This window comes from Anomaloglossus baeobatrachus, chromosome 4 (assembly GCF_048569485.1).
Source record: "Anomaloglossus baeobatrachus isolate aAnoBae1 chromosome 4, aAnoBae1.hap1, whole genome shotgun sequence".
NCBI classification, from domain to species: Eukaryota; Metazoa; Chordata; class Amphibia; order Anura; family Aromobatidae; genus Anomaloglossus; species Anomaloglossus baeobatrachus.
In genome coordinates this window covers 611,691,685-611,705,614 of record NC_134356.1, presented here as the reverse complement: position 1 = coordinate 611,705,614, position 13,930 = coordinate 611,691,685, and the positions used below count along the sequence as shown (strand labels likewise).

The following is a 13,930-nucleotide window of genomic DNA, read 5'->3' as shown; positions in this document are numbered from 1 at the left end:
TGACTCCGGCTGGCGAAGCAGCACCGGGTCGGAGCATTGCACACAATGGGGGTCATCGGAGCCTGCTGGTAGATTAGCCCCACATGCAGCACACGCAGTATACACAGCCCTTTTTGCCTTGGCCGCCTTGCGTTTTGAGGATGACATGTTGCTGCTTCCACAGAGCGATCTGGGATATGCAGCCAGAAGCGACCTCACAGTGCAAGAAATACAATATCTATATATCTGTACACAGTACACTGATACACAGTGAGGCACTAGAGGGACCAGCACAGAAAAATCGCTTACCGCCCGCTTAAAAAGCGGGTGTGTGGTCGCCAGATAGCCCCTAGTCCAGGTCTCCCAGAGCCTTGCGTCCTTCCTCCAGCCAGGCATGCATGTAATGGCTGCCGGCGTCTCGAGAGAGGAAGGGGGGCGGGCCCTGGGCGTTCCTGGCCAAGAGCGGGAAGCCTGCTTCCCTCTGTGCCAAGTGAGAGGGCTGGAGCATGTAAATCAGGCTCCAGCCCTCGTCGCTGCTAGCGAACAGCGTCTCTCCCCTACCCTGATTGACAGGGTGGGGGCGGGAACGAATCGGAGTTGCCGGCGTCCTAGGCCCAAAAAGCCGGGGACTAAATTTATAACCGCCGCCGCCGTAAAAGCGCGGACGGCGGATCCCCGGCGCACCACAAGTCACAGCAGCGCCGCCCGGTCCAGAGGGGGTCGGCGCTGCGTTCCCATACACAAAAAAGTCCCCCAGTAATCTGTAGGGACACCAACTCCACGTTGCGGTCCCCGGCGCACTACAACACCCAGCCAGCCCGGAGTGTGTCTGTGCCTGCCGGGGACACAGAGTACCTGTATGATGCAGGGCCTGTCCCTGATCGTACTCCTGCTCCGAATCCATCAGGTTCTAATGGGTCTGTGGATGGAGCCCGGCGTCAGAGCTGAGAGGCCGGCAGGATCCCACTTCCACAGAGCCCTACCAGGGGATGTGGAAGGAAAACAGCATGTCAGGCTCCAGCCCTGTACCAGCAATAGGTACCTCAACCTTACAACACCATCCAGGGGTGAGAAGGGAGCATGCTGGGGACACTATATGTGTCCTCTTTTCTTCCATCCGAAAAGTCAGCAGCTACTGCTGACTAAAATCTGTGGAGCTATGCATGGAATGTCTGACCTCCTTCGCACACAAAGCTAAAACTGGAGAACCCGTGATACCACGGGGGGGGGGTATAGCCAGAGGGGGAGGGGCCTTGCACTTTTAATGTAGTGCTTTGTGTGGCCTCCAGAGGGCAGTAGCTATACCCCAATCGTCTGGGTCTCCCAATAGAGCGCTGAAGAAAAGGAATTTACGGTAAGTAAACAAAATTCCCTTCTTCTTTGTCGCTCCATTGGGAGACCCAGACAATTGGGACGTCCAAAAGCAGTCCCTGGGTGGGTAAAGTAAAACCTCGTAATAGAGCCGTAAAACGGCCCCTTCCTACAGGTGGGCAACCGCCGCCTGAAGGACTCGCCTACCTAGGCTGGCATCTGCCGAAGCATAGGTATGCACCTGATAGTGTTTCGTGAAAGTGTGCAGGCTCGACCAGGTAGCTGCCTGACACACCTGCTGAGCCGTAGCCTGGTGCCGCAAAGCCCAGGACGCACCCACGGCTCTGGTAGAATGGGCCCTCAGCCCTGAGGGAACCGGAAGCCCAGAAGATCGGTAAGCTTCGAGAATTGGTTCCTTGATCCACCGAGCCAGGGTTGATTTGGAAGCCTGTGACCCTTTACGCTGGCCAGCGACAAGGACAAAGAGTGCATCCGAGCGGTGCAGGGGCGCCGTACGAGAAACGTAGAGTCTGAGTGCTCTCACCAGATCTAACAAGTGCAAATCCCTTTCACATTGGTGAACTGGATGAGGACAAAAAGAGGGTAAGGAGATATCCTGATTGAGATGAAAGGGGGATACCACCTTAGGGAGAAATTCCGGAACCGGACGCAGAACCACCTTGTCCTGGTGAAACACCAGGAAAGGGGCTTTGCATGACAGCGCTGCTAGCTCAGACACTCTCCGAAGTGATGTGACTGCTACTAGGAAGACCACTTTCTGCGAAAGGCGTGAGAGAGAAATATCCTTCATTGGCTCGAAAGGTGGTTTCTGAAGAACCATCAGCACCCTGTTCAGATCCCAGGGTTCTAACGGCCGCTTGTAAGGAGGGACTATGTGACAAACCCCCTGCAGGAACGTGCGTACCTGTGGAAGTCTGGCTAGGCGCTTCTGTAAAAACACAGAGAGCGCTGAGACTTGTCCCTTAAGGGAGCCGAGCGACAAACCTTTTTCCAATCCGGATTGAAGGAAGGAAAGAAAAGTGGGCAAGGCAAAGGGCCAGGGAGAAAAACCCTGATCAGAGCACCAAGATAAGAATATCTTCCACGTCCTGTGGTAGATCTTGGCGGACGTTAGTTTCCTAGCTTGTCTCATAGTGGCAATGACCTCTTGAGATAACCCTGAAGACGCTAGGATCCAGGACTCAATGGCCACACAGTCAGGTTGAGGGCCGCAGAATTCAGATGGAAAAACGGCCCTTGAGACAGCAAGTCTGATCGGTCTGGTAGTGCCCACGGTTGGCCTACCGTGAGATGCCACAGATCCGGGTACCACGACCTCCTCGGCCAGTCTGGAGCGACGAGGATGGCGCGGCGGCAGTCGGACCTGATCTTGCGTAACACTCTGGGCAACAGTGCCAGAGGAGGAAACACATAAGGGAGTTGAAACTGCGACCAATCCTGAACTAAGGCGTCTGCCGCCAGAGCTCTGTGATCTTGAGACCGTGCCATGAATGTCGGGACCTTGTTGTTGTGCCGGGACGCCATTAGGTCGACGTCCGGCTTCCCCCAGCGGCAACAGATCTCCTGAAACACGTCCGGGTGAAGCGACCATTCCCCTGCGTCCATGCCCTGGCGACTGAGACAGTCTGCTTCCCAGTTTTCTATGCCCGGAATGTGAACTGCGGATATGGTGGAGGCTGTGGCTTCCACCCATAGCAGAATCCGCCGGACTTCCTGGAAGGCTTGCCGACTGCGTGTTCCGCCTTGGTGGTTGATGTATGCCACCGCTGTGGAGTTGTCCGACTGAATTCGGATCTGCTTGCCTTCCAGCCACGGCTGGAACGCCTTTAGGGCAAGATATACTGCCCTTATCTCCAGAACATTGATCTGAAGGGAGGACTCTGGCTGAGTCCAAGTACCCTGAGCCCTGTGGTGGAGAAAGACCGCTCCCCACCCTGACAGGCTCGCGTCCGTCGTGACCACAGCCCAGGATGGGGGCAGGAAGGATTTCCCCTTCGACAGAGAAGTGGGGAGAAGCCACCACTGAAGGGAAGCCTTGGCTGTCCGAGAAAGGGAGACGTTCCTGTCGAGGGACGTCGACTTCCTGTCCCATTTGCGGAGAATGTCCCATTGAAGTGGACGCAGATGAAACTGCGCAAAGGGAACTGCCTCCATTGCTGCTACCATCTTCCCTAGGAAGTGCATGAGGCGCCTCAGGGGGTGTGACTGGCCTTGAAGGAGAGATTGCACCCCTGTCTGTAGTGAACGCTGTTTGTCCAGCGGAAGCTTCACTATCGCTGAGAGAGTATGAAACTCCATGCCAAGATATGTCAGTGATTGGGCCGGTGTCAGATTTGACTTTGGAAAATTGATGATCCACCCGAAACTCTGGAGAGTCTCCAGAGCAATGTTCAGGCTGTGTTGGCATGCCACTTGAGAGGGTGCCTTGACAAGCAGATCGTCTAAGTAAGGGATCACCGAGTGTCCCTGAGCGTGCAGAACTGCTACTACTGTTGCCATGACCTTGGTGAAGACCCGTGGGGCTGTCGCCAGGCCGAAAGGCAGTGCCACGAACTGAAGGTGTTCGTCCCCTATGGCGAAACGCAGGAAGCGCTGATGCTCTGGTGCAATCGGTACGTGGAGATAAGCATCTTTGATGTCTATTGATGCTAGGAAATCTCCTTGGGACATTGAGGCGATGACGGAGCGGAGCGATTCCATCCGGAACCGCCTGGTTTTTACGTGTTTGTTGAGCAGTTTTAGGTCCAGAACAGGACGGAAGGATCCGTCCTTTTTCGGCACCACGAACAAGTTGGAGTAAAAACCGTGACCCTGTTGCTGAAAAGGAACAGGGATCACCACTCCTTCTGCCTTCAGAGTGCACACCGCCTGAAGAAGAGCATCGGCTCGCTCGGGGGGCGGAGATGTTCTGAAGAATCGAGTCGGAGGACGAGAGCTGAACTCTATCCTGTAACCGTGAGACAGAATGTCTCTCACCCAACGGTCTTTTACTTGTGGCAGCCAGGCGTCGCAAAAGCGGGAAAGCCTGCCACCGACCGAGGATGCGGAGTGAGGAGGCCTAAAGTCATGAGGAGGCCGCTTTGGGAGCGGTTCCTCCGGCGGTCTTTTTAGGACGTGACTTAGACCGCCATGAATCGGAGTTCCTCTGATCCTTCTGAGGCCCTTTGGACGAGGAGAATTGAGACCTGCCCGCGGACCGAAAGGACCGAAACCTCGATTGTACCTTCCGTTGTTGAGGTCTGTTTGGTTTGGACTGGGGTAAGGATGAGTCCTTTCCCTTGGATTGTTTAATGATTTCATCCAATCGCTCACCAAACAGGCGGTCGCCAGAAAATGGCAAACCGGTTAAGAACTTTTTGGAAGCAGAGTCTGCCTTCCATTCACGTAGCCACATGGCCCTGCGGACTGCCACCGAATTGGCGGATGCTACCGCCGTACGGCTCGCAGAGTCCAGGACAGCATTAATGGCGTAGGACGCAAACGCCGACGCCTGAGAGGTTAAGGACACCACTTGCGGAGCAGACGTACGTGTGGCTGCATTTATCTGCGCATGACAAGCTGAGATAGCTTGGAGTGCCCATACGGCTGCGAATGCTGGAGCAAAAGACGCGCCGATAGCTTCATAGATGGATTTCAACCAGAGCTCCATCTGTCTGTCAGTGGCATCTTTGAGTGAAGCCCCATCTTCCACTGCAACTATGGATCTAGCCGCCAGTCTGGAGACTGGAGGATCCACCTTGGGACACTGAGCCCAGCCCTTGACAACGTCAGGGGGGAAGGGATAACGTGTATCCTTAAGGCGCTTGGAAAAACGCTTATCTGGACAAGCTCGGTGTTTCTGGACTGCCTCTCTGAAGTCGGAGTGATCCAGAAACGTACTCATTGTACGCTTGGGAAATCTGAAACGGAATTTCTCCTGCTGAGAAGCTGACTCCTCAATTGGAGGAGCTGGGGGAGAAATATCCAACACCTGATTGATGGTCGCTATAAGGTCATTCACTATGGCGTCACCTTCAGGTGTATCTAGGTTGAGAGCGGCCTCAGGATCGGAATCCTGATCTGCTACCTCCGCTTCATCCTCTAGAGAGTCCTCCTGCTGAGACCCTGAACAGTGTGATGAAGTCGAGGGAATTTCCCAGCGAGCCCGCTTAGGCGGCCTGGGACTGCGGTCCGTGTCAGAGACCTCACCCTGAGACCTATGGGTCACCCCAGGAGCACTTTGCTGCTCCAACTGAGGGGGGCCTGGGGTCAATGATTCAACAGTGCCCGGGGCCTGAGTCACCGGTCTGGACTGTAAGGGTACCTTCACACTTAGCGATGCAGCAGCGATCCGACCAGCGATCTGACCTGGTCAGGATCGCTGCTGCATCGCTACATGGTCGCTGGTGAGCTGTCAAACAGGCAGATCTCACCAGCGACCAGTGACCAGCCCCCAGCCAGCAGCGACGTGCAAGCGACGTTGCGCTTGCACGGAGCCGCCGTCTGGAAGCTGCGGAGACTGGTAACTAAGGTAAACATCGGGTATGGTTACCCGATGTTTACATTAGTTACCAGTGTGAGCAGGGAGCAGGGAGCCGCGCACACTAAGCGCTGGCTCCTTGCTCTCCTAGCTGCTGTACACATCGGGTTAATTAACCCGATGTGTACAGCAGCTACATGTGCAGAGAGCCGGAGCCGGCAGCACAGGCAGCGTGAGAGCTGCGGAGGCTGGTAACTAAGGTAAATATCGGGTAACCACCTTGGTTACCCGATGTTTATCTTGGATACAGCTTACCTCAGCTGTCAGACGCCGGCTCCTGCTCCCTGCTCGCTTCATTTGTCGCTCTCTTGCTGTCACACACAGCGATCTGTGTGTCACAGCAGGAGAGCGGCTTTGAAGAAAACGAACCAGGGCTGTGTGTAACGAGCAGCGATCTCGCAGCAGGGGCCAGATCGCTGCTCAGTGTCACACACAGCGAGATCGCTAATGAGGTCACTGCTGCGTCACAAAAAGCGTGACTCAGCAGCGATCTCGGCAGCGAGCTCGCTGTGTGTGAAGCACCCCTAAGGCTTCTAGTATCTTAGCAGACCATTTATCCATACTCTCAGACAGTTTGTCAGCAAATACTGCAAACTCCGTCCCTGTCACCTGGACAGTGGTAGCAGGTGGTTCCACCTGGGTCACCAGTAGCAGAGACTCCGGCTGAGTAAGTGCCACAGGGGCCGAGCATTGCACACAATGAGGGTCGGTGGAACCTGCCGGTAGTATAGCTGCACATGAGGTACAGGTTGCAAAGTACGCCTGTGCTTTGGCACCCTTGCTTTTTGCGGACGACATGCTGTTGTCTCCTCTGAGTACAATCCAGGAGGGTATATAGCCAAAAATCAACAGTGCGACCGTACAGTGTAAATGTATAGCATATAAGCATATATATATATATATATATATATATGTACACTTCGGCACTCAGTGGGGCCAGCACCTCAGGTGCTGCTTACCGACCACTCAAAGCGGTTGTGTGATCACCAGATTCCCTGCCTGGGCCTCCCAGAGCCGTGTTGTCTCTCCTCTCCAGTGTCAGAAGTGCTGACAGTAATGGCTGCCGGCGTTCTGTGGGGAGGAGGGGGCCGTGGGCGTGCCCTAGAAAGTGCGGGAATCTGGTGCCCCACTGTGCTGAGTGAGGGGGGAGGAGGATACAAAGTATGCTCCAGCCCTCAGCGCTGACGTCCTGTGCAGCGTCCCGCCCTTCCCCTGACTGGCAGGCCTGGGGGCGGGAATATGCGATACTAGGCCGCAAAAGCCGGGGACTAAAGTTATAAGCGCGGCCGGCGAATAAGCGCGGTCGTCCCCAGCGCACTAACACACCCAGCAGTGCTGCAGTGTGTATGGCACAAGCGCTCCATGCGCGGTCCCCCAAGGGGACACAGAGTACCTCACAGTAGCAGGGCCTTGTCCCTGACGATACCCGGCTCCTGTCCAGCAGATTCCCCAGGGGCTGCGGAGGGAGCACGGTCCCCGTGCCTGGAGACCGATTAGGATCCCACTTCACCCAGAGCCCTTAAGGGATGGGGAAGGAAAACAGCATGTGGCTCCTGCCTATGTACCCGCAATGGGTACCTCAACCTTAACAACACCGCCGACCAGAGTGGGGTGAGAAGGGAGCATTGCTGGGGGCCCTGTTATGGGCCCTCTTTTCTTCCATCCGACATAGTCAGCAGCTGCTGCTGACTAAGATGTGGAGCTATGCGTGGATGTGTGCCTCCTTCGCACAAAGCTTAAAAACTGAGGAGCCCGTGATGCACGGGGGGTGTATAGGCAGAAGGGGAGGGGCTTTACACTTTTGAGTGTAATACTTTGTGTGGCCTCCGGAGGCAGAAGCTATACACCCAATTGTCTGGGTCTCCCAATGGAGCGACAAAGAAATGCAAAAGTAGGATTTTTGTGTACTCACCGTAAAATCTCTTTCTCTGAGTCTTCATTGGGGGACACAGGACCATGGGTTATGCTGCTGTCACTAGGAGGCTGACACTAAGTAAACACAAAAAAGTTAGCTCCTCCCTAGCAGCATACACCCCGAGCCGGAGGCGGGCTCAGATCAGTTGGTGCACAAGCAGTAGGAGGAGTACCAGAATCACCATACATAAACACAAGTTGTAACTAAAACAATGCAGCCGTGCAAACAAGAGGTCTATGAACATAAGACCACTGAAAAAATAGCAGGCAAATGCAATTAAACAACCAAAAAACCAAGCAGGGTGGGTGCTGTGTCCCCCAATGAAGACTCAGAGAAAGAGATTTTACGGTGAGTACAGAAAAATCCTACTTTCTCTATCGTTTCATTGGGGGACACAGGACCATGGGACGTCCAAAAGCAGTCCCTGGGTGGGAATACCGAAAAACCCGCAGATAGGAAGAAAACAACAACCTCCCTCGGCGGGCTTGCACTATAATTGAATGCTGCCACCCTATTACAGGTGTGCAACTGCTGCCTGCAAGACCTTTCTCCCAAAAATAGCATCTGCCGATGCTTGGGTGTGAACTTGGTAGAACCTAGTAAAGGTGTGCAGGCTAGACCAGGTGGCGGCCTTGCAGACCTGGTCGGCCGACGCCTGATGCCTAATCGCCCAAGAGGCTCCCACTGCGCGGGTAGAGTGCGCCTATACCCCCTGCGGCGGAGACTTGTCCCGAATCCGATAGGCCTCTGATATGGCGGAACGGATCCATCTGGCAATTGTGGCCTTGGATGCAGATTCACCCCTCTTGGGACCAGAAGGGAGAACAAACAGACCATCTGACTTACGGAACGGCGCGGTTCTGGAGACATAAATTCTAAGTGCACGCACTAGGTCTAGGGTGTGCAAGGACCTCTCCAAGCTGTGAGGGGCCAGGACAGAAGGATGGAAGAACGATTTCTTCGTTAAGATGGAACGGGGAGACCACCTTTGGGAGAAAAGCGGGATCTGGCCGGAGAACCGCTTTGTCCTGGTGAAAAATCAAAAAGGGGGAACGACAAGAGAGAGCTGCCAGCTCTGACGTCCTGCGAATAGAAGTGATGGCAACAAGAAACACCACCTTCCAAGACAGGTGAGAAAGGGAAGATTCACGCAAGGGCTCGAATGGGGAGCCTTGAAGTGACCCTAGGACTAGATTAAGGTCCCACGGTTCTAGAGGCCGACGGTACGGCGGTGCCAGGTGGGCCACTCCCTGGATGAAGGTCTTAACCTGTGGACGAGCGGCCAGTGGCTTCTGAAACAGGATTGATAACGCCGATATCTGGCCTTTTAGTGTTGCGAGCGAGAGACCCGCATCTAGGCCTGACTGCAAGAACGCCAGTAGGGAAGGAAGGGAGAAGGCGAGAGGAGAAGAAATATTCTGCTCTTCACACCACCTGAAGAAAACCTTCCACGTGCGGTGGTAAATCTTTGATGAAGATGGCTTCCTGGCCCTAATCATTGTCTGAATCACTCTTGAGGAAAAACCAGCCTTAGCTAGAACCCAGGATTCAATGGCCAGGCCGTCAAATTTAGGACCTGTGAGTTCTGATGGAAGAGAGGCCCCTGCTGCAGGAGATCTGGACGGTCTGGAAGGCGCCACGGAGCGTCTGCGAGGAGCTGAGTTAGTTCCGCGAACCATGCTTGCCTGGGCCAATCTGGAGCCACTAGGATGACCGGTATCCCTTCCGCCTTGATCTTCTTGAGGACCCTCGGAATTAGAGGGAGCGGAGGGAAGATGTACGGGAGACTGAACTGGCTCCATGACAGGGTGAGAGCGTCGACTCCTAACGCCAAGCGGTCGCGGCACCGCGCTACAAAGTGCGGAACCTGACGGTTGAACCGTGAGGCCATTAGGTCCACGTCCGGAACTCCCCATCTGTCGCAGATCTGGTTGAAGACTTCCCGGTTGAGGGACCATTCTCCGGAGGCGAGGCCTTCCCTGCTGAGGAAGTCCGCCGCCCAATTGTCCACGCCTGGGATGTGTACCGCTGAGATCAGGGAGTGATGACACTCGGCCCAGTGCAAGATCTTCTTGACTTCTCGCATCGCCCCGACACTTCTTGTGCCGCCTTGGTGGTTGATGTACGCCACCGCCGTCGCATTGTCCGACTGGATCCTGACCGGGCAACCCTGTACTAGGTGCCGAAACTGCTGCAAGGCTAGCCGGACGGCTCTTATCTCCAAAATGTTGATCTGGAGGCAACTCTTTCTCGGTGACCATCGGCCCTGCGCTGTGTGATGTCGAAACACTGCTCCCCAGCCCTGGAGACTGGCGTCGGTGGTCACTATCTTCCAGTGGAGCGGGAGGAAAGACCTTCCTGATGCGAGGTTGCGTTGATTGAGCCACCAACGGAGGGAGTGGCGGGTCTCCGGCGAAAGATGAAACCTGCGGTCCAGAGAAAAGGGAGATCTGTCCCACTTCTTCAGCAAGGCCAGCTGGAGGGGCCGGAGATGGAACTGTGCAAAGGGCACCGCTTCCATCGCCGCCACCATACGACCGAGGACTCGCATGCCGAACCTGATGGACACTTGGCGCTGACGCCGGAGAGCGCGGAGCCCTCGTTGAAGGGAGGAGATCTTCTCCTGAGTGAGGAAAACTCGTCCTTGGATGGTATCGAATACCATGCCTAAAAAGGTGATCCGACGGACCGGGATCAGAGAGGACTTCTTCCGATTTATCAGCCACCCTAACCGTGAAAGGGTGTCGATTGTGATCTGAACCCCAAGACGACAGTCCTCGAAGGAAGAGCCCTTTATCAACATATCGTCCAAGTACGGGATGACCATGACACCCCTGGCATGCAGGACGGACATGGCAGCAGCCATGATCTTCGTAAAGACCCTGGGCGCGGATGCGAGGCCGAATGGAAGAGCCGTGAACTGGAAGTGATCTTCCGCTATCGCAAAACGGAGGAACTGTTGGTGAGAGGTGGCTATCGGGACGTGAAGATAGGCGTCTTGAATATCCAGCGATGCCAGGAATTCGCCTACCTCCATGGACGCGATGACGGACCGGAGTGACTCCATTCGAAACGGCCGAGGTCTCACCGACCTGTTCAGAAGCTTTAGGTCGAGGACAGGACGGACAGAGCCGTCCTTTTTGGGGACCACGAAAAGGTTGGAATAGAACCCCTTGAAACGCTCTGCGGGAGGGACTGGTACCACGACTCCGGTTCGGAGGAGGGAGTCTATGGAGTGAAAGAACGCGCGAGCCCGCGCGGTAGACTCGGGAGGGCGAGATAGGAAAAAACGTCTCGGTGGCTTTGTTTCGAATTCTATTTTGTAGCCTGATGTGATGATCTCTCTGACCCAGGCATCGGCGGTCAGAGGGATCCACACATGCTGAAAACGAGACAGACGCCCTCCCACAAGTCTGGCGCTGTTGCGCGCCGACCACGAGTCACTTGGAGGAACGTCGGCGGTAACCAGAAGAGGATCTCGTGGACTGGCGGGGGCGTGAACGCCAGGCGGGATTGGTCTTGAATGACGGGGTCTTCCTGTCTCTCGGAGGAGAGCGGCTTTTTCGCTGCTGGGGATTGGAGCTGAAGCTGCGAAAGGACCGGAAACGAGCGGTGGGGCGCCGATTCTGGAAGCGCTTGGGGCGCAATTGGGGGAGAGATGTACTCTTTCCTCCCGTTGCATCGGAGATCAGCTGGTCCAGTCTATCTCCGAAGAGACGCTCCCCTAGGAAGGGCAGGGAAGTTAGTGACTTCTTAGAGGCCGCATCCGCGTTCCAGGACCGGAGCCAAAGGGCTCGACGGATGGCCACATTGTTGCTGGCGGCCTGGGTCGCGCAACTTGCAGACGCCAGGGCTGCATTGAGCAAGTACTCACCCGCGAGGGAAATCTGCGAGGCGATGGGAACCAGGTCCGGATTGGCAGGCATGGCGCGGAGACCGCCGCGTAGCGTGTCCGCCCAGGACATCAGGGCCTTCGCAACCCAAACCGAGGCGAAGGCCGGAGAGAGGGATGAGCCCGCTGCCTCGAAGGCGGAACGGGCCAACCTGTCAATAGTACGGTCCGTAGGGTCTTTGAGAGACGTACCGTTAGTGAGTGGAAGGACTGTGTGAGAAGACAGGCGGGAGATTGGGGGGGTCGACCACAGGGGAACCTGCCCAATCCTTTCGAAGACCCTCAGGAAAGGGATAATGCAAATCAATGGACTTACCGCTGGTAAATACCTTGTCCGGCTGTTGTCTGTGGCTGCGCAGTAACTCAGCGAATTCTGGATGTCCGCTGAATGTGTTCTGGGCCCGCTTCACCCGCTTAAAGGAGACCTGGGTGCTCTGAGAGGAGACTGGGTCCACCTGTACCTTTAAGGTCTGGTTTACTGCTTCTATCAGGCTATTTACCATGCGCCGAATATCGGCCGCCTGCTCTGAGTCCTGCAGGGGTACCGCATCTGAATCATCCTCGGAGCAGTCAGAAGCCTCCCTGGAGGACTGACGGTCTGGACCTGGGGCTGAAGGTGAAACCTGGGAAGAGTCTGAGGACGAGACCTGGCGGGTCCGTTTCTGAGCAGCAGAGGAGGACCCTGCAACGGGGCTCACCTGCTCCGGGGGCAATTGCGCCGGGTCTGCGGGAATCTGGGTGAGCGTCGGCAGCAGGCGTAGAGCTTGCGCGATGGTCCGAGAAGCCTCAGAGAGGGAATCTACGGACTGGGACAGGGACGCTAGCCAGTCGGGGGGAGGCGGGACGCAGTGCCCTGCAGCATATGGCGCTGTGGCGTCTGCGGTATCAGAAACGTCGGCCGCGGAGTCCTGCGGAGGCTGCGCGTCTGTAGAACAGACGGAGCATAGAGGGGCGTCCTGACCCTGGGAAAATTTGGAGCTGCAGGAGGAGCATGCAAAAAATAGTGCAAAGGGGGGCCTGCTTGGCTTGGGTGGGCTTAGCCTTAGGCATGGTGCAAACAGGTACTCTCCCTGGTGGCTGCTAGGAAGGAGACAGGAGAGGGTTAACTCGTCCCTAAACTCAGAGAATGCTACCTAGTGAGGGCTACTCCTTAGGAGCAGAGCTTACCCAGGTCCTGCGTGCTGCCCACCAGTCCAGAAGTGGAGTCCAGGAATGAGCTACTCAGAAAACTCAGAACGCCGGCGCGCTGCAGCCTCAGGGGACCAGAGGCAGGCTAAAATGGCGAGGGGACGCTGGAGGAGGCTGGGGGAGGAGCAAGATTCCGGCGCGAAAAAACCCGGAGGATTCAGAGCCCCCACCATCAGCCAGGAGGCAGAGCAGTGGGAGGAACAGAGGGAGACGACCGGCGGCCAATAGCGCTGCAGCGGGGGCGTGGCTAGGACGCAGGAGCGACTAGGCCGAAGCCGGGGACTAAATTTATGGAGAGGGCCGGGGGAAAGTGCAGGAAAGGTCGGTCCTACCTGCAATCGGCGGCGCCGGCCCAGCGATTCACCCCTCTTGGATGCGGTGCAGGCAGGGCTCCCTGGCCCTGCCTGTGAACAGCGCTGCTCGTCCAGGAAGGCTCCGGGGGAGAGCGTGCTGCAGGGCAGGGTAGTGGACATCATGATGGGGGTAGACAGCCCCCATCAGGAGAATGCAGCGTGACAGGGCCCCATCTAACACACACGCTGCGGCAGTTCCATCCCTGCTGTACTCCCCTGTACGCCCTTTGGGGTGATACCTCAGGGCGAATCAGGGGTGCCCACAAAACAACCTGCCCACACGCGCACCCCCGGGAGTGGTACCACGGGGACGGGCGGGGGAGAGGGCCCCGAAGTCTCAAGCCCCTGTGACCCTGGGGAGCGGTACCCACGGGGCTGCGGAGGATGAGTGAAGCGAATACCTGCAGAGAAGAAGACGACAGGTATGAGAGTGATGAGCGGCGCCGAAATAAAAGAAAAAAGCGCAAAAAAATACATGGCTGAGGGGGGCCGAGACGGCCCACATCAGCCTCCTACGACACTAAGCTAAAAACTGATCTGAGCTCGCCTCCGGCTCGGGGTGTATGCTGCTAGGGAGGAGCTAACTTTTTTGTGTTTACTTAGTGTCAGCCTCCTAGTGACAGCAGCATAACCCATGGTCCTGTGTCCCCCAATGAAACGATAGAGAAATTTACTTTCATCTGAAAACACCTTGGAGCACTGAGCACAGTCCAGTTCTTTTTCTCCTTGGCCCAGGTAAGATGCTTCTGGTG

At 56.1% G+C, this 13,930-nt stretch overlaps 1 protein-coding gene across 1 annotated transcript in view; it reads right to left on the bottom strand.

Annotated features, from left to right (window-relative positions):
• Window positions 1-13,930, bottom strand: part of CNNM3 (cyclin and CBS domain divalent metal cation transport mediator 3) — a 73,545-nt gene that overhangs the window by 8,866 nt on the left and 50,749 nt on the right. The gene's annotated exons all lie outside the window — the stretch shown is intronic.